The sequence below is a fragment of the Arvicanthis niloticus genome, chromosome 16 (assembly GCF_011762505.2).
Source record: "Arvicanthis niloticus isolate mArvNil1 chromosome 16, mArvNil1.pat.X, whole genome shotgun sequence".
NCBI lineage: Eukaryota > Metazoa > Chordata > Mammalia > Rodentia > Muridae > Arvicanthis > Arvicanthis niloticus.
The window spans coordinates 12409465-12429502 of NC_047673.1; the positions used below are offsets into that span (position 1 = coordinate 12409465).

Genomic DNA, 20038 nt, shown 5'->3' on the forward strand with positions numbered 1-20038 from the left:
TGTCTATATAGTATCACTACAAGACAGTACATCTTCGTGGATCTGCAGAGATCTGCTACAAAGGGGTGTGCTATTGCTTAGTGATAGTAGCATATGTATAATAACAATAATAATGGGAAAAGCATATTAATAGCAGGAATCTTTCCTAAAATCACGTCCACCACAGCCTTGCTAATGGGGCACACTCGTTGCAGATTATATAATAATCCGAGGCAAGCATTTCAGGATGATCATCTGCTCATTATTAGCTTGTCCCATTATGGCTCCCGACAGTCCTCAACTTTCATAGTTATTCCTGAAAATTCTACCATTGATTATCTTTCCAAGAGTGGTGATGAAGGCACACTTTTAGGTAAAGGTGATGTAAATAACAGCAGATAACACAACGCTAAGCACTGTGTTGCTGTAGTTTTATAAGAAATAGAATTTATCAAGATAATGGATAACATTCTTCTTTGTCTTTCTTCTTTTTACCTTTTTATATGTCTCTGTTTTTCTATCCTATCCTATCTATCTATCTATCTATCTATCTATCTATCATCTATCTATCTATCACAACAGCTGTGTCATTTCAGCACAAGCCTGGCATTTTACACACACACACCACACATGCCCAAACACATACATGCACACTCATCAGCATACACAGACATGCAAATACATACTACCATTCACACATACACACACACACACACACACACACAAATGCACATGTACGCACAAAGACATCTGTGCTTTCTTCTTTCATAAGGAAAATAATGAATGTGAACCCAGGTGTTCGTAAGGTAGATGCCTACCTTCAAGAGACATGAAGGATATAACGAACAGAGACATATATAAAGGTAAAAAGAAGAAAGACAGAGAAGAATGTTATCCATTATCTTGATAAATTCTATTTCTTGTAAAACTACAGCAAGAAGTTGTACCCTCCCAGAAAGCTGTTATGTTACTGAAACATTAAAGTATGGCTATAGTCTATTTTTAGTGTTTGTTATAATACAACATGTATTGGCATTTGACTCCATGGGAAAAATGAAGACTTATTTTTCACTTGAGATAAACAGTGACCTCAATAGCTTCAAGTCAATATTCGACCTTCGGGATAAATGAAGCTAAGCATTTGTCTTACTATGAGTCAATAGCTGTTTTCTGTATAGACACTGAGTGTCTTTTTATGCATAAATCTTTGGTATTTTGAAGTTTTAATGATATTTTTACTCATTCAAACATATAAATCTAAAATTATTTATATTTAAAATCATATGGCCTACAAATGCTTTTCAGTGTAATCACTGATAACATACTCCATAATTTAATTAAACATATTTGTGATTTTTTAAATGAGATGTATCTGTTACATTAAATCTCAATCCCAATAAGTCTATGCAAATAACACACAACTCTGTTATAATATTTATAAGCTGCACACCTAGATTGGACAGATTCACCACTACACTGCTCTATTCCCCGGGTATAAGATCCCTTGCTACTTGTGGCTTCTTCAGGCCATGTGGTTCTGCTCCATCTTTCTTCCACCTTCTCTTCGTCTGTCTTCCTCTCTGTCCTCAGTCACCTTGTCTCCCTTCCTCCTTGCTCTCTCTCCCTCTCTAAAACTTTCAGCACCACCTTTCCTTTCCACTGCTCTAGCCTTATTTGACTAGTTAAAATGAGGAGAAAGTTTACTTGAAATCATTTGAGTACATGATCCACTCCTTGTTGTAGGGGCAGCCCCTCTAGAGGAAGCAGAATTAGCACCAAAATACAAACAGTATCAGGGAAATGCACAACATCCATCACTGCTAAATATTAACAAGTATCTGATTCTCTTAATAACTTGTGGAGTTTCACATCTTTTCTGAGAGTAAATTACTATGATTTGTGTCTAATTAGAATATACTGAATCACCTCTAACCTAACGAAATTCGCCAAAGGAAATAATTTAATAAAAACCAAAAATTATGTTTAAAGATCATTATCACTTTTTATCATGAGTAGTGAAGAACAGACCATAAATATTGGAGCTTGCTTTTATTCTGATTCTAAGAAAAAGGTGATTTATTCAGGATATTTTATTTTATAAAGATAATGACTGAGGAAAATTTGGAGTTTGACTAGGGTAGCTGGAGTACAGCTTCCAGATCTACTCGATGTCTACACCTTATGTTTCCCTGATTGTCAAGTCACCACACATTCACACCATCTCAATTCCAGACTCCTCTCTGCACATGACACAGCATCCAACCAGTGCCAGAAACTGTGGTCCAGTCTGCAGGAGAGGAGAAGGCTTTGTGGAATCCGTTTCTCCCTTCCCTGTTCCGTGGTACTGCTTAGGAAGGTCTCCTGCTTCTCTCACAGTGGGCTGAGCCCACTCTGGAAGAATGCAAAGCTGTGGCTGTTGGACTCTTGGAAACAACTAATGTGACAAGGACTTCAACCGTTTAATTCAACTCATGGTTAATTTCACTAATGGTTAATATCAGTTCATCTATACTTAAGTTCCACTTGTGGCTAGTGGCTAGTGGCTAGTACTGGTCTACAGTCTCTGTGTTAAGCCACACATGTGCCATGGAGAAGGCAGTATCAAGCCACCCCAGTGGTCACATTCTTTCCTAATCTTTCCCCTTCCCCATGTCATATACCCTTTGTCTCTGTCTCCTTGTTTCCTTACTACACATGCATGTGCACATAAACACAAACACACACACACACACACACAGAGAGAGAGAGAGAGAGAGAGAGAGAGAGAGAGAGAGAGAGAGAGAGATGCATATAAGCACATACACACACAGGCACACATATACCACACACAAATTCTCTGTCAGTGTTTTCAGAGCTAGGCAGCACGTCATATGAAATCAGATATCACACAAGCACTAGATATTGTCAAGGAGGCTCTTCTCTGAGATGACAGCCTTTAAAATTCTGTTGCTCTGATGTTTTAAAAAATGACATGTCCATTCATCCTTCTAAATTTGAGTCTAAAATATTTGTGATGGATTAGGATGATCACATAGGATGTAATTGCCAATAATATGAGTACTGACAATTTAAGACAAAATATAATATAAACTTAGCCCACAGACAGAGAAACCCAAATCCATAACAATTTGAAACTCACTACTCTCCATTTAGGATAGGAACCAGTTCTCTTTGTTCTATTAGTGAAAAACTACAGGCTGTTGGTTTTTCCTCATTGGATTTTAGTTCTCTTCCATTACCCTGCATCATTTTATCCTAATGTATTTTATGCTTTAAAACCTTTATTGATTACCTCATCATACTCGTATAAAATTGATTTAACGTTTCCTGTGTCCTTAAGGCTTTAAATTAAAAAAAAAATCTTTTGGATTAAATTACATTGCTTTTCAGCCAGTTTTTTTTTTTTTTTTTTTCCAGAAAAGGGTATCTGTAAACTTTGAGTTTCATAGACTTTGCTTCTCTGGTATTCTTTCTTGTGTCCTTTAGAATGGTCCAGTATGGGCTGGAGAGATGGCTCAGGAATTAAAAATCTCACAACCCAATGTTTAAGGAAGGTCCCATGTACCTCTCACATTGCTTTACTCCAGTTTGAAAACTGAATGCTCCTCTGCATTCTCCAAATGCCCATGTGGGGGAAACACCACTCAGAAAGATGGGTATAGCTAGCTTTTCTAGCAGCTAAGAGTTCACAGCACCTTCGAGGTACAAATCTAAGAACAGAGCAGAACCCTGTTACAGTTATGTCTCTGGAGGATCTTATATGGCTCAAAGCTTCTGTACTTTAAGTTCTAGCATTGAAACCCTTACCTTCTCAGATGTGATGGTGGGGTATCAGGCAGGGAGATGGCTCCAAGGGTTAAAGCACTAGGTGCATAATCCTGTCAGCCTTATTTCAGTTCTAGAATCCACATAAACATGGCAGATATTGAAACACAATATGTAATACAAGTTCTCTGACTGTGAGATGAAGAAAGAGAGGAGAATCAGCCAGAAGCTGGAGCGGTACAGACACTGCAGCAGACACAAGTGAGACCCCATTGGAATAAGACAGACAGTGGAAGCCAGTTCTCCAGAGCTGTCCTCTGACCTCCACACGTGTGTTGTAGCATGCGTGTGCTCCTTCCACACAAACACCACACCACATACACACACACACACACACACACACTCATACACACTCAAGCACCCTCTCCCACCACACATACTCATATATGCAAACATTCACCCACATATTCGTAATGGAGGAAGAAGAATCAGTGGGGCTTGCTGGTTTCTAGCCTACTTGAGAAAACACAAGCCACACATTTTGAGATAAATCCTGCCTCAAAAGAACAGGAAGACAACCATAGGAGAAGACATGGTATGTGACATTCTTGCCTCTATGAGCACATACAGTTGTACACTCTTCATGGACATAAAACATACATGTGCACTCTCATAGAGATATTTAGAATTAAGATAAATAATTGTTTATGTGTGGGGTTGTGGGGGCAACTAGGTCATGAGAGCACAGCTCCTGCTGGGTTGCCACAGAAACCTCACCTACCGTGTTATTTCATGGCTAATAGCACTTCCTTCTGTTACCATGACAAACTTCTGAGTAGAACAGTTTCAGGGACCAGTATTTATGTGAGCTCACGATTTCAGAGCTTTAATGCACAGTTACCTGGTACTATTATTTTCAGACCAAAATGACATAGAGCCAAAGAAGGTAAGGCAATATAAAGCAGTGTATCACAGGGCAACCAGGATGCACAGAGAGCAGCAGGAGGGATGGAAGCCATGGCTGCACCAGGAGCACATCACTGGTGACCCACATCCTCCAAGGAGGCTCCTCCTTCTGGTAATGCATCATCTTTCTTATAAATTTACCAACTCATCAATACATTAAGCCATTGGTTAGGTCTCAGCCCTCATGCTCAAACACCTCTTGAAAGCTGGATCTGCCAGGTGGGAACTAAGACATCAAACATGAGTCTTGTGGGGACATTTTATATCTAAACTATGAAATGAGGGTTTAAGAGGAAATAGGAGCTTCCAAAGGGAGAGGGGAGATTTCATTAGAATTCAACCTGCTCATGCTAACTGACCTTAAACTTCCAGCTTCCAGAAGAGAGCACAGTAAACACCTGCAGCTTGAGAGCTACCGACACTCTGCTATTATGCTGTAGCCATGTGAGAGGCTGAGGTGATTGATTAGTTCATTGCTCCCTTCTTTCTCCTGTTACTTTCTTGTTTTTGTCTTTTTATTATTGGATATTTTATTTGTTTATTGGATATTTATTTATTTTATTTATTGTCATCCCCTTTCCCTATTTCCCCTCCCTAGAAGCCCTTATCCCACCCCCTTCCTCTTTGCTTTGTACCATTTTAATTACATGCATGTATTAAGATCAGTTCTAGGTTGGGGGCCTAGCAATACAATAAACACAAATAGTCAAAGAAAAAGCAAGGCATTACACCCAATTACGTGAACACTCCTGTCCTTTCTTGTGGCAGCATGCCTGTGATATCTTCCAATTTTTATACCCACCTGTTGTCAACTCATGGCAATGGCCATGAGTAGCCATTAATATCACAAAATTTAGTAAATTATCTATTCCTAAGAATGGATTGAAGACAAAGCCATGTGGCCGCACTCCAAGTTCCCCCCATAATTGTCTTACTTCACCTGGAGAGCACTCACTGAGCACCTACTACTGTGTGCATAAGTGGCTTCCCAGGGATTTTCAAGAGCCATGATGTTAATAAATAACAGTAATGCAGTGAGATCAGTTACTATTGGATATTTAATAGTGGGTGGGCTTTTATTTTTCAAGGCATACAAACAGTGAGAGCCAACTCAATGTCCTCTTAAATATCAAAGGACAAAACAATAGAGAGAAAGGAAAGCTAGCAAAAACAATAAAAATGGATTCATTCACTCACCTGAGGGTACTTCTTTTCTTTCTTTTTTTCAGGGGTGGGGGGAAATTCAAGACAGAGTTTCTCTGTGTTGACTTGGTTGTCCTGGAACTCACTCTGTAGACCAGGATGGCATTAAACTCATAGAGATCTGCCTGCTTCTGCCTCCCAGTACTGGTACTAAAGTTGTGTGCCAACACTGCCTCGCTAGTACCTTTTCTTTTAACAGTGACATTGCATTTTAGAAAATAAGGATCGATGATGACAACAAAAAGCACACCATCTGTGTTTCAGGGTCATATTTTAGGAATTATTCCCAGATTCTATGTGACAGTTATAATTAAACATTAATTACCTGAGGAAAGAACAAAAAACGGTATAATCTGAAAGCTTTACATGACCAGAACTCTCTTGTTATTGACTAGGCAGTATTAATAAGACACTTAAAAAATAAGACATTACAAAATAGATGAAAAAATACATCTAAATGCAAATTTATTTTCATATACACTGAACACCTGTAAATAATAAAATGAATATTACTGACACACTTGTCCAGAGTGAACACAGATTAGTAACACGGATTATACAACCAGGCCTTCTGTTCACTTAGAGAACATGAATTAATTTTCTAGAAAAGCAGTTTAATTACCTCTGTTACTGATTTTTGTATTTACTTTTTTTAATACTACTTAGCTGTTACATGGCTATCACCTAATGGCTTCAGGATACATGTTGATTTATTCTACACTAATGCTGGTGCATGGGGGAATGTCAAAACAGCAATGTCTTTGTGGGAGGAGAAAATGTACATTTATTCATTTATATGCCAGGCACTTATCTTCCCATTTGGCCTCAATGGATCCACCACATATCACATCATTCATCTGTGTTCATCTGTTAACTTTAAACGACTTCTTGGAATGACTTTAAATTTGGAGCTGGGGTGGGAAAAAGAAGAGAAGGGGAGGGAAGGAAGGGAAGAAGAAAGGAGGGGGAAGAGAAGGGGAGGAAAGAGAAGCAGAGAGGAGAAAAGAGGAGAGAGGAGGAAAGAGAAGGAGAGGGGAGCGAAGAGGAGGAGAGGGGAGCGAAGAGGAGGAGAGGGAAAAAAAGAGGAGGAAAGGGAAGAGAAGAGGAGGAGAGGGAAGGGAAGAGGAGGAGAGGGAAGGGAAGGGGATGGGAAAGAGAACTAAGGAAGAGGAGGTTAGGAAAGTTGAGGCTATGGAAGACTAGGGAAGAGGGAAAACATTCCCCCTTGCCCTCTCCTGATGCTCCAAGACAGCAAACCTCGCTGGGCAACTGGTTTTCAGGACTAAGAAGGCTTCACTAAGAGTTGCCACTGGTTTCAATGCTCCTGGAGCCACCGCGAAGCAGGATTTGTAGGCACTTGCTCATCCCACAGTTGCTGAGACCTTGCACTTCTCCTGATTCTGACCTTGACTACTGGTATACTGGGTCCCCAAGCTGGACTCACTAGTTGCAGACATTCCACAGGAGGTTTCTAATCACCAATACCCTGTGTGTTTGATCTCTTGAAGCTACTGCTTACTGGACGTTGTGCATGTAACATTTTTGTTTGTTTGTTTTACTAAATATTGTTATCATCAAATAATATAAAAATATGAATAGATGTCTAGAACTTATTATATGTATCTCCAACTTTTTAAAGTGAGTATCCATTACTCCATCTATATGGGTTATTGGTTTGTATCTTCACCACTAATAGGGTTGGCAGTTTGATTTTCTTTGTCTAGTTAAGGGAAAATGGAGTAAGATCATATTTGGATTTTAAGAGAACTTTTGTGGGTGAATTTGTGGCACAGATAAGAGAAGTATCCTATGGTAGATCACAGACTCTAATTTGTCTCAATGTGACAAAAACTCAAACACTGGGTCACCCGTGCCTGACAGTCTCCTGTTGTATCCTTGCAAACACTCCTCTTCAGCCTTACAATTCATCACCTGGGTCTTTATGCCTTGCACATACTAAACCCATGCTCACTATTCATTTACACCCATTTGTTCCTCATTGGCCATGTTCTCCACCATGTAGATAGCCAAGTCATGCAGGAACAAACATTGCTGTACCAGGACACTGAACACATTTCTGGGATCATGGGAACTATGCATTTGTACTCTCCTGAATTAAAAGACCAGAAATAAAATTCTGGGAAATTGTCTGACATCTTACAATTCCTTTCAACTCCTTGAAATTGTAGGGAAGTCACCGCAGTACAAGGAAAAAAAGGACTTTAAGGATAATTTATTCTCCTTAATAAGTACAATCTTACAAACGAGAAAATTCATAAAGCTGTTGCTCAACAAGATGAATGTGGAACAAGACACAGCACTATACAATGAAAAGCTGTTTTGTTTTGTTTGTTTGTTTGTTTGTTTGTTTGTTTCTCTTCAGTACTAAAGACAGAATCCAGGGTTTGCAAATGGTAGGTGAGCCATCTTCCACTAAGCTTCACCTTCAGTCTAAGATGAAAAGTGTTTACTTTTTTTTAACAAAACATTTTAAAGACTATGTATTGTGTTAGAAAGAGCCAACAGTGAGATGGAGTTGAATAATTTGAATCTCCTGTGCCCTGATAGGACATGATTTCTTTATTCCTTAAATCCAATGAGCCTCAGTTTCCTTGTCTCCGGCTTTTTAAGAGTTTGAAAGAAATAACCAGTTGGTGCCAAATTTTACCTGAGTCTCACTCAGTGCCTGTGCTGAACACTGACAGTATTATCCTGCAGGATTTTTGTATGTTCTTTTCCTTTTCTTTCTTTTCTCCCCTTGTTATTAGCATAGTCGTTTGTTTCAGTGTTATGAGGTATAATTGAGAAATGAATTATAGATTCCAAGTGTATAATTTGATATTCTGGAACATTCACAGTGAGAAATGAGGCCACAATAGGGCTAGTCTCTATGTCTGTCACCTCACAGTCAAAGTTTTCTTTCTTCCTATTTCTTCATGCTTGATAGTGACCTTTCCTGTTGACTCTGGACAGGGAGCCTGGATTCAGCACTGCTCCCCATCAGCCTGTGAGGTCCAGCTAGGGATGACTATTCCTAATTTTAGTTCTTCTCAGACCCCCAAAACCAAAAAACTCCAAAACCATAGAGTTTTAGAAGACATGATGTTCAGCCATGATATTTTTCTGAAAGTGTGTCTAGTTAAGCACTCCTGCTCTCTGCAGTAGATAAGGCAAGTGTGCACCAATTTGACTTCTCTCCCTAGTACTTTCAATGTGAGAGACATTCATACAATTGTTACCAGCAGATTGTGCAATTTAAAGTATCACGGTAAGAGCTCCTATAAAATAAAAGTGCATCCTCTTTAGAATAAATAAAGAACAAATAAAGGTTATTTTGTACTTGCAGTCTTATTTATAACATTAACCTCCAGGCTGCTCTGAAGAGACTGGGTACATTAACACAGGGGGAGAATTTTAAAACATGAGAAGATGATATGAGTGAATTAAGGAAAAATGTGTAAGACAGAAGAGATGGCTGTTCACAGCAGAGACAAACCTTCAAATTTGGAACCCAACCATAGCCTGCCAGGTTCCAGATGCCCATGTGGTACAGACCTTTGACAGATGGAAAACAAACAAACAAATATGGGTTAAGGCTTTTTTACATCTGTCAGAAACCACTGATGGCCACACCATGGACACTGGGGATCACAACCAAGGTGGTTAGACTCTAATATCTTCTTGTTGATTTCACAAAGTATACAAAACCAGAGCAGGAAAAAATTACCAAAGGATTTCAGTGCAATGCAAGCACTAATATAGTCTCGCATAATATGTATCTTTGAGTAAGAATAATTGGAAACATAAAGAAAGACACTACTAGATTGGCGAGAAGACTCAGCAGGTTAAAGGTGTAGAGTAGTCTGCTACAAGACCTTAGTTTTCTTCCCAGAGTATCTCGTACCCTCTTTTGGACTTCAAGACAACTTCACATGCATGCACAGATGCACAAGCATGCACATGTACACATAATTACAAATAAAATAAATCCTTTTTAAAACAATAAAATACCAGTATAGAGTATATACCAAGGTATAAGTACATGTCATAAAATGCCCCTGTAGAGCTTTAGTGACTTGGTCCCTGTCTCTCCTCCGTGGAGTTTTCTGGTCCTGAGTCTCTGTGCATAAGTGAACTCTGGGCCGCAGCTGGTCCCAGGAGTGAGGTTTATACTCGGGACTTTCCCCTAACTCCCAGTTCTCCAAGCCAGGACCACCCTTACATTTTTCTGTGGCTAAGCTAAGACTAAACACTGGCTCCTGGAACCTCAAACCAGAAAGGCTCAGGCTTTGCCTGACATTGCCCACAGCTGCAGTGAGTGAGCTGGTAAAACTCACCATCTGACTCCTCCCAGTTGAGTGTTTTAGAGAGGATAAGATTCCTTACAGCTCACTTGCTTCGAGGTCTTATCTCTTTCCTTTCATTGCTTCTGAAATCCCGTTTATCATTTTCTCTGCAGAAGAACATCTATGGCCACTATATTTCACAGCTGTTTATCACAGTCCAGAATCGTGTAGTTTTAAAACTAATTTATTCACTTAAAATCTCATGCATGCATTTAGTATATTAAGATGACACTCAGGACCACACTCTCTTGTGTTAGCCCCGCAACAAGGTCCTCACAAGTCTCCCTTTCACTAGCATGTCTTTTGTTTTAATTAGGGAAAAAAAAAGTACAGTTTTAAATAAAGCTATAAAATTGAGTGCTGAAAGTACAGAAGTAAAGTAGCGAAGCCTGGTTGGAGCAGAGAAATTATTTTTAAAACATGCTGGTAAAATGTCCCAGAAATCACCTGTCCTATTCAGACATCTTAGAGTACCTGTTTATTCCCTGCTAATACAGCTGGAGCCTACAATGTCTGGACAGCTTTCCTGAGCTGGGTGCAAAATGGAGGACTCTCTTTTCTTAGCGGAACTTCCTCTTCTCTGCCTGATTGGGGGAGCCTGTCACATAGTCCTTGGTGCAAGTACAGGTTCAACTTCCTGGAATGCCTCTCAATGCAAATGAGGTATCCTTAGAACCTTAAGCCTCAGTCAATGAAATTATCCCAAGAGGAACACCTTTTCACTCTTCAAGGTTCATGAATATACCCCTTGATTCATCTTAAATAAACTGTGTGCATACAAGCTGTTTTACTGAATATCGTCTGAGGGAGCTGTTTCACTGAATGTTACCTAAAAGAGCTGTAACACAGAAGAACCGTAACACCAAAAATTCTTGGTGAACGCCCTCCATCCCCACAACTCACTCCCACTCCCATCTCCCTGAATTCACTGTCATAGCAGAATCTTGCTGACCCAGACACCCTAAGGGCAGCAGCCAGCAGCCTGGTGTTCCAGGGAAGAAACAGAAAATGGAACCACAAGTATCCTGCTGTGACATTTGGCTTAGTTTCTCTAAGACAACTGGCTAGAGTCACCTCTTGGGGGAATTTCTCATGAGAAAACTCTTCTTGCTTTATTCCTCTGCCTAACCAGGAACACACTGGGGCACTGTGTGTGTGTGTGTGTGTGTGTGTGTGTGTGTGTGTGTGTGAGAGAGAGAGAGAGAGAGAGAGAGAGAGAGAGAGAGAGAGAGAGATTCTGCTTAGCCAAGGTAATAGCCAGGAACAGGCTGGAAAATAAAATGGTGTAGCATAAGAAAACTCCTTGTGTACACATGCCCAGACACAGAGTTCACTGCGAGACAGTGAGACAATGGTATGGAGAGGGTACCCTGGTGAGGGGCATGGTGGACAGTGAGGCCACTTACAGCTTTCCAAAATAGAGAAACAGTAGACATTGCTTCTCAATCAGAGTTGAATGTGTCCTGAGTAGATTCATCAGTGGAGAAGCATGGCAGGTGGGCTGTGTGGCACTTGTTTCTGTCAGGTGGTCTCTGGTCCTGCCTCTCTCACCCTGCCTCATGCACTACTATCCTTCAGAGCAATGCTTTTCCCTTTAACATAGCTAGGGCAGGTCTCACTTTAAAGAGTGTGTGTTTATTTATGAATACATGTGAGTACCTGAGTGTATATATGTGTGTCATATATCCTACATGTAAACATGCAGGAGCTGAATGAAGCAGGTCAGAAGATACATTGGATCCTCTTGAACAGGACCTAAAAATGGTTTGTTCAATTTTTTTTATGAACTGATCTGAGGGCACATTCTTATCTTCTAAGACTCTAAGGAACAGAGCCTTAGTTTACTGGAGAACCCTTGAGTGAACCACTCGGAAATGAGAATTGCTGCAAAAAACAAAAGGAATTTTTAATGTTCCAGCATGCTGGGGCCATCCTGCATCCCAAAAGAAGAGGCAACTCAGAGCAGCTTGTTCAGCGGACATTTATACAGTCTCTAGGGGTAGCAGCCATTAGGCACAATGTGATTGGCAGAACAGTGACCTTTTAAACTGATTGGTCTTTAGGGAACGAGGTGGCAAGGACCTTCCTTGTCTGTGTGTGGCCAATGGTCCATTGTCCATGTGCTTTGGGCCCCCACCCCCACCTTGGGGTCAGTCCCCACCCCCTGTGGTCTGAGGAATGTTAATTAGCCTCTGCCTTCTGGAGGGGAGGGGTGCCTAAGCATTCCATGACCTTTCTCTTCCAGAAGGGGAGGGGTCTGGTGGAATTTTTCTCTTTAATCTCATCTGTGGAAAACAGATTATTACTTAACTTAAAAAAAATTATTTCATGTATATGAATACACTGTAGCTGTCTTCAGACACACCAGAAGAAGGCATCTTATCTCATTACAGGTGATTGTGAGCCACCATCTGGTTGATGGGAATTGAACTCAGGACTTCTGGAAGAGTAGTCAGAGCTTTTAACTATTAAGCCGTCTCTCTAGCCCTGGAAAATAGATTGTAACCACAACTTCACTGTATTTTTGTGATGATTACTGAGACTTTTAGCCAGGAAATTCCTATCACATGACTCCCAGAACACAGTAATGGCTTAGACTTAAGGAAGAAAACATGTGTCTTCACTGAGGACTGCCAGAACCTACTTACACCTAGTGTCCTGGTTTGTATGCTAGGAGAAAGGTCTAAGGCATGATTCCCCCACCCCCACAACTCTGTGCCTCATTTTTCCATGAATCAACACCCCATCAGTGTAACTTGGAAAGTCTCCTTACTGTCTTTGCAGAGAACCATGTTCCCGGGGTATCTATCGTCTATGCCTGAACTCTTGTTGCACCTGCAGTTTACCTTTCTGACCTCAGTGCACTTCTAACCTTTGCTGGGATGTACAAAGGCAATGTCACAGAACAGGAACACGGTTCTATTGTACTTTCTAGTTGTCTTGGCTGTTGATCTCGACAGATTTCATTGAGGTACCTCTTTCCTTCAAAATCCACACAGTTTCCTTGTAGTTAACACATTCAGTAGTTCTGAATGTGTCCAGTCACTGTACTCTCTGATGGGTCATTCCTACAGGTGTTAACATTCTAGGCTTATAACCAGCATTTTTATTTGAACAGCAACATGTTACAATGGTGACACTAACAAAGCAGTTCTAACTGGCCAGAAAGTCTTTTTTAGAACCTTTAAAATAGCTATTTTGGTTCTGGCAAGGTATAATTCAGGAGACCCTCCATTAGAAACAGCACAAGGAATTCTGAATGAGTCATGATTACCACCTCCAAATCATAGAGCTTGTTCATGATTTGTATTTGCCACCCAGAACAATTAGCCATTGGATAATAGACACCAATTCTCCTGAAAGATGTTTGCATGGGTTTGATATCTGAACTAAACATATTTTATTATTTCTACACAAGAAAATGCATCATTTATGTTGGTTTTAGCCAGACCCCAAATGGTACTTGTTCACAAGAAAGAATTTCCCTAGCTTCTAAACATCTCATTGTATTTCCATAAGAAGGGAACATTCTCATCACAAAATACTTTGTGTTTTGTTTTAAATTAAGGGCTTAATGGGCCTTGAACAATTAAATGGTCTTTAAAACTAAATGACTATATAGATACCCTATAAGCCACGTGATATCAATGCTCTGTTGAATCTTTCCAGAAGTGGAAATAAAAAGTACTTGTAAAATTTACAGTGGTGAACGCCTTTTAGAGAATATTACTGAGGCTGGAGAGATGGCTTATTAGTTTGGAGTATTGGCTACTCACATAGAGGACCTAGGACTGGTTCCCAGCACCCATATGGTAGGTCACAACCATATGGAACTTCTGTTTCAGGGAATCTAACACTCTTCTCTGGTCTCCTCAGGATACTTAACACACATGGTATACATACATATACACAAGCAAAAACTCACACTTAGAATATGAATATAAGTAAATCTTAAATTTGAAATGCTCACATCTCATTAGCACACTCTTAACCTGGATGCTACAGACTAAAATTAATATTCTCAGTAAATGTGGGACAACCCTTCCATGGAATTTAGTAGCTGATACATCAGAAATGATAAAGGGTGACAGAAACTACAGTTTTTAAAAATGTAAATTTAGAGTATAATTTAGAATTTGTTTCTCATAATATAGAAACAGTAACTTTTATAAGTGTACCCTTCAAAATAAATAAATATACATAAAAATGATTGATACCAATTGAATTTTTTAAAAAATGACAAATTCATAAACATATACAGTGAAGTTTTGGTCATTTTCTTCCCACAATATCCTCTCTCATCCACTTCTTCTATGAAATTCCTCCCGTCCCTTGTCCCTCTCCTCTTCTCACTCCTCTTTCCACTCCTTCTCATAACAAGCCTCTCCTACTTTAACATCTGTTATTTTTGATCGATCCACTGAGTTTAATCACAGCTGTTTGCAGGAAGATTGAGGGGCATTGAACAGGGGGTGGGAGGCACGACTTATCTGTGACTACACCACTGAAGAAAATGCTACCTGGTCCATCAGCACCAACTGATAGCCCATAGAACCTCAGTGAGGAGAATGGCTTCACAAGACTCATCCCAAGCATGGCAATCTGCATGATATATGCAACGGTAACTGTTATCTAGAATTGTGTAAAGACTGAAATTATTTACAGGAAATCAAACACTGTCAATGCCATCTGCTCAGCCCTCACATGACACTGGCTCCTGAGGTTCCTGCCTGTGGTTTCTATGGTTTCAAGTCAGTGTAGAACATCTCTGCAGGAATCATGTGACTGGGAGCCAATCACTCAACTGTGGTCTGGAAACCAAGGGGGATGGGAAGGAGGAGGAAGAGGGAGCAGGGAGAGAGAAGAAGATGCTTAATAGCTCCCTGACTTTTTCTCTTCACCCCATTTGCTTTACACAGGTCTCTAGCGCAGAGGTGGTGCCACTTATATATGGCACAAGGTTTTTTCTCCTGAGTTAGTCTTTCATGGAGACACTTTTCTATTCAATCAGGTTGATGCTTAAGACTTTCATCTGAAAATAAGTCCCTTGCTTCTATCAGGGCTACAGCAGAGTTTCTTCTGTCTTTCTCCTGCCCAAGACATATTTATTACTCTAAGATCCAGCTTAGATTAGTGGTCTTGGCAACCTTTAATTTCTGTGATATGTTGTTACACGTTTGGATTGGGCTTTGCAGAAAAGATTCATTTCCAGATGTTCCTTATTCCCTTCATAATTCTGACCACCTGACATTTACTGATCTTCAAAAAACAACCTCAGCCTTGTACTTCAGAGAAGTCACGTGGTACAATGACAAGAACAACTTGACTTCCCTGGGGAGTCAAAAAGAAATATATAGTCACTCCAGATAGAGCAGGCACTGAAGAGAAGACTCCTCCAAGTCCATTTTGATGATTCAAGGGTTCATCAGAATCATCAGAGGAATCTATTTCACAAGGAAGTACCCAGGATGACATAAAGGTAACTGTAAAACTCAAGAATCTGGTCCATACCATGGGAAATTTAGGAAACACTGTTCCACTGAAGACAACCCCATGGGTCTCAAAGTGGCTACACTATAGTGGATTGCCACCTTCTTTCCTTGTCAATCTTCTGCCACTTAGACAGCCTCTGGGAGGGCTTCCTGAGGATCTCAGGAAACCTGCTGAGCTCTATGTAATATCCCCAGTGTGGCTCCAGCTTCTTTAAATGTGGGAATGTTAACAGGCTCATTCTTGATCTTATGATGGTCTCTGCAGGGAATCATAGCCACTCAGCTTGAAAACAGTAAATGCCATGTCCAATCTAATGGGAAAAGACACACATCCTAATATTAATCTCTCCTGCATAAATATTTCTAGTCCTATTTCAGTCAAGAGATAATTTTCATGACTAATCTACACTTGTTTTTTGAAATTCAACTATCCCTTACTTTTTGTGAATAACATGATGGTAAATTGTATAAGTGTAGTTTTGTTATGTAAGTAATAATATACTTTTCACTGTATTTTCCTGTTTTATTATTTTTCAATTTGACAAAGCAAAGGATGCTCAGAAATCTTTCATGTTGACAAATTTAGAAGAAACTTCTTGAAAGGGTTTAGCATCTCAATCAGTTGACTTAATAAAGATTCACCTTTTATAGTGTGAGAAGAAACAACTCTGGGCTTCAAGATTATAGAAAAAAGGTTATGAGTTTTCCCAGAAGTTCAGTTCTACAACCCAATTCTTATTAGTTCTTCCTCTTCCCCATCACTATCTCTGACTCTCTATCTCTATCACTATCTCTCTGTTTTTCCCTCCCTCCCATTCCTCCCTTCATGTTTCATTTACCTCCTTCTCTTTCTCTTTCTCTATACACAGACATGTAACACACACACACACACACACACACACACACATACACACTAACCAAGGAATGTCTATGTGGATGGAAAGGTAGATGAATTTAAATGGGAGATGGATAAATGATAGAGAATACACCTAGACTGACGATAGGTAGATAAAGATTCAATCTATCATTTCTCAGAAGAAATCTAGCAAGAATGCTATTTTCCATTTGATCATTTATACTCTCTCTTTTTATTATTATTTTACATGTGTGTGTGTGTGTGTGTGTGTCTGTGTGTGTGTGTGTGTGTGTGTGTGTCTGTGTACACATGTACACATATGCCACAGCATGTCTGGAGGTCAAAGGATAGTTTTCTGACAACTGTTGTCTCTTCCAGCATTTCATGAGAGTAACACAAAGAAAATTCTTGGAGACAGAAAAGTGTGGTTCTGTTGACATGTCCATTCTATCCCTGGGTCAAAATCAATGTTTTTAAATGAGTGATTGACATCCAGTAAGCTTCTCAGTTCAATCATTTTCTATGTCTCTCACTATGGCTTAGATTGACCTCTTAGTCTATTAAAGAAAAAGAACACAGTTTTGTGTTTATCCTGTCCTGGTTACCTGCTTTTCTCTGAGAATCACCCATAATGTTCTACCAGTAGTGGTCCCTTTGCAGTGTAACAATGCACAAGAAGAATTGATCATGGTTCTTTATTTGATTCCAGAATGGTCTTTTGGGTTTCCAGCTTAGTGCTATTGTGAATAATGCAACCATTAACTCTTTTTAGCCATATATAACTTCACTATTCTTAAGTAAACAACTTTGCCAGATGGATATTCAGATTTATAAGAAGCTTACAGACCACTTTACATATATTAACATCAATGTAATTATGGATTACAATAATCCATTGATTATTATAAATTACAATCTTAAAACATGCACAGTTTAACAGCATACTATATTTACAATAGATTCTATGCCAGTCAAATATTACGTATCTTTAAAAATGTTAAAATGGTATTTCTTGAAGCAGGTGACCCTTTCCTAAGCATAAATACAGAATAAATACTTCAAAGTGTAATTTGATAAAGATTATAATTTTGACATGAACAGAAAGACACAGATAAGGATGCTATCTGTGCTGTTCTCAGTAGAGAAAATGGAGAAGTGATTTAATCACTAATGATCAAATAAGTATAAAATGTATAACTATCTAATTAAATGGAATGGAACAGGAATCATACTTCTAAAATATTTAATAACATAAAAACTGGGAGACAAATTTGATAGGAAAATCATCCACACTTACACACAGTCTTTCATATGTTTATTTTTTCAAGTAGCTACACATTTGAATGGATGCATATGAGTATTATCTACATATTGAAGTTCGTATATATTCTGGCACTTCAGTTACTTTTCAGCATTTTCATGAATATTCTCAGTCTGTGAATTATGGGCATTCTGTGATGCCCTTACACATCTCTGTTGAAATCAGAATCCAGCAGTTTCTCAAGCTCTTCTCCACTACTCTGCTGAAAAAAGAGGAGTAGTGAGTGGAGGAGGAGGAGGAAGAGGAGGAGAAGGATGAGGAAGAGGAGGAGGAGGAAGAAAAGGAGGAGGAAGAGGGGGAGGAGGAGGAAAAGGAGGAGGAGGATGAGGAAGAGGAGGAGAAAGAGAGGGAGAGGGAGAGGGAGAGGGAGAAGATGACGACACACCCAGGAGGAGTAGATCACAGGAAATAATCAAAATCAGGGCTGAAATCAATCAACTGGAAATAAAGAGAACAATACAAAGAATCAATGACACCAAGAACTTGTTCTTTGAGAAAATCAACAAGATAGACAAACCCTTAGCTAAACTACCTAAAAGACAGAGAGACAGCACCCAAATTAACAAAATCAGAAATGAAAAGGGAGACATGACAATGGACACTGAAAACATTCAGAGAATCCTTAGGTCTTATGTTAAAGCCTATACTCCACAAAATTGGAAAATCTAAATGAAATGGGTGACTTTCTAGACAGATACTAATTACCAAAGGTAAATCAAGGTCATATAAACTATCTGAACAGTTCCACAACCCCTAAAGGAATAAAATTAGTCATTAAAAACCTCTCAATTAAAAAAACAGCCCAGGGCCAAATGGTTTTATTGCAGAATTCTACCAGACCTTCAAAGAAGAGCTAATGCCAATTCTCCTCAAAATATTCTATAAAATAGAAACAGAAAAAACAATGTCAAACTAATTCTAAGAAGCCACAGTCACCCTGATACCTAAACCACACAAAAACTCAACAAAGAGAATTTCAGACCAATTTCCCTTATGAACATTGATTTAAAAATACTCAATAAAATACTGATAAACCAAATTCAAGAACACATCAAAGACATTATCTATCATGATCAAGTAGGCTTTGTCCCTGGGATACAGGGGTGGTACAATAAGAAAATCCACCATGTAAAAAAAAAAAAAAAAACTGAGAGAAAAAGAAAGAAAGAAAGAAAGAAAGAAAGAAAGAAAGAAAACACATGTTCATCACACTAGATGCCCAAAAGAAATCCAACACCCTTTCATGTTAAAAGTCTTGGAGAAAACAGGGATACAAGGTGCCTACCTTAATATAATAAAGGCAATATATAGCAAGCAAATGGCCAACATCAAATTAAATGGTGAGAAAATTAAAACATTTCCACTAAAATCAGGAAAAAGATAAGGTTGTCCACTCTCCCCCTATCTCTTCAATATGATACTTGAAGTTCTAGCTAGAGCAATAAGACAAATAATGGAGATTAAGGCGATATGAATTAGAAAGAAAGAAGTCGAAGTGTCACTATTCACAGATGATAAAATAGTATACTCAAGGGATCCAAAAAAAAGTCTATCAGAGAACTACCACAGTTGATAAACACCTTCAGCAAAGTGGGTGAATACAAAATTAACTCAAAGAAAACAGTAGCCCTACTCTACACAAGGGATAAATGGGCTGAGAAAGAAGTGAGGGAGACAGTACCCTTCACAATTGCCACAAATCATATAAAATGCCTTGATGTAACTCTAACCAAACAAGTGAAATACTGTAGTACAAGAACTTTAAATCTTTGGAGAAAGAAATTGAGGGAGACACCAGAAGATGAAAAGATCTCCCATGCTTATGGATTGGTTGAATTAGCATAGTGAAAATGACCATCTTACTAAAAGCAATCTGGAGATACAATGCAATCTCCATCAATATTCCAACACAGTTCTTTACAGATCTTGAAAGAATAATTCTCAACTTCTTATGGAAAAACAAGAAAAATCAAGATACCTAAAATGATGCTGAACAAAAATAAAAACTTCTGGAGATATTGCTATCCCTGATTTCAAGCTGTACTACAGAGCAATAGTAATAAAAACTGCATGGTACTGGTATAGAAACAGACAGGCCATTGTTTCATCC

General features: G+C 39.1%; 1 long non-coding RNA gene across 1 annotated transcript in view; it reads right to left on the bottom strand.

Moving 5' to 3' along the window:
* Positions 1 to 17906: 17906 nt before the first annotated feature.
* The window catches only part of LOC143434591 (uncharacterized), a 421240-nt gene continuing 419108 nt past the window's right edge, over positions 17907 to 20038 (bottom strand). Inside the window, exon 4 of the long non-coding RNA XR_013104201.1 lies at positions 17907 to 18130. This is a non-coding gene — a long non-coding RNA (uncharacterized LOC143434591). The remainder of the gene's footprint in view (positions 18131 to 20038) is intronic.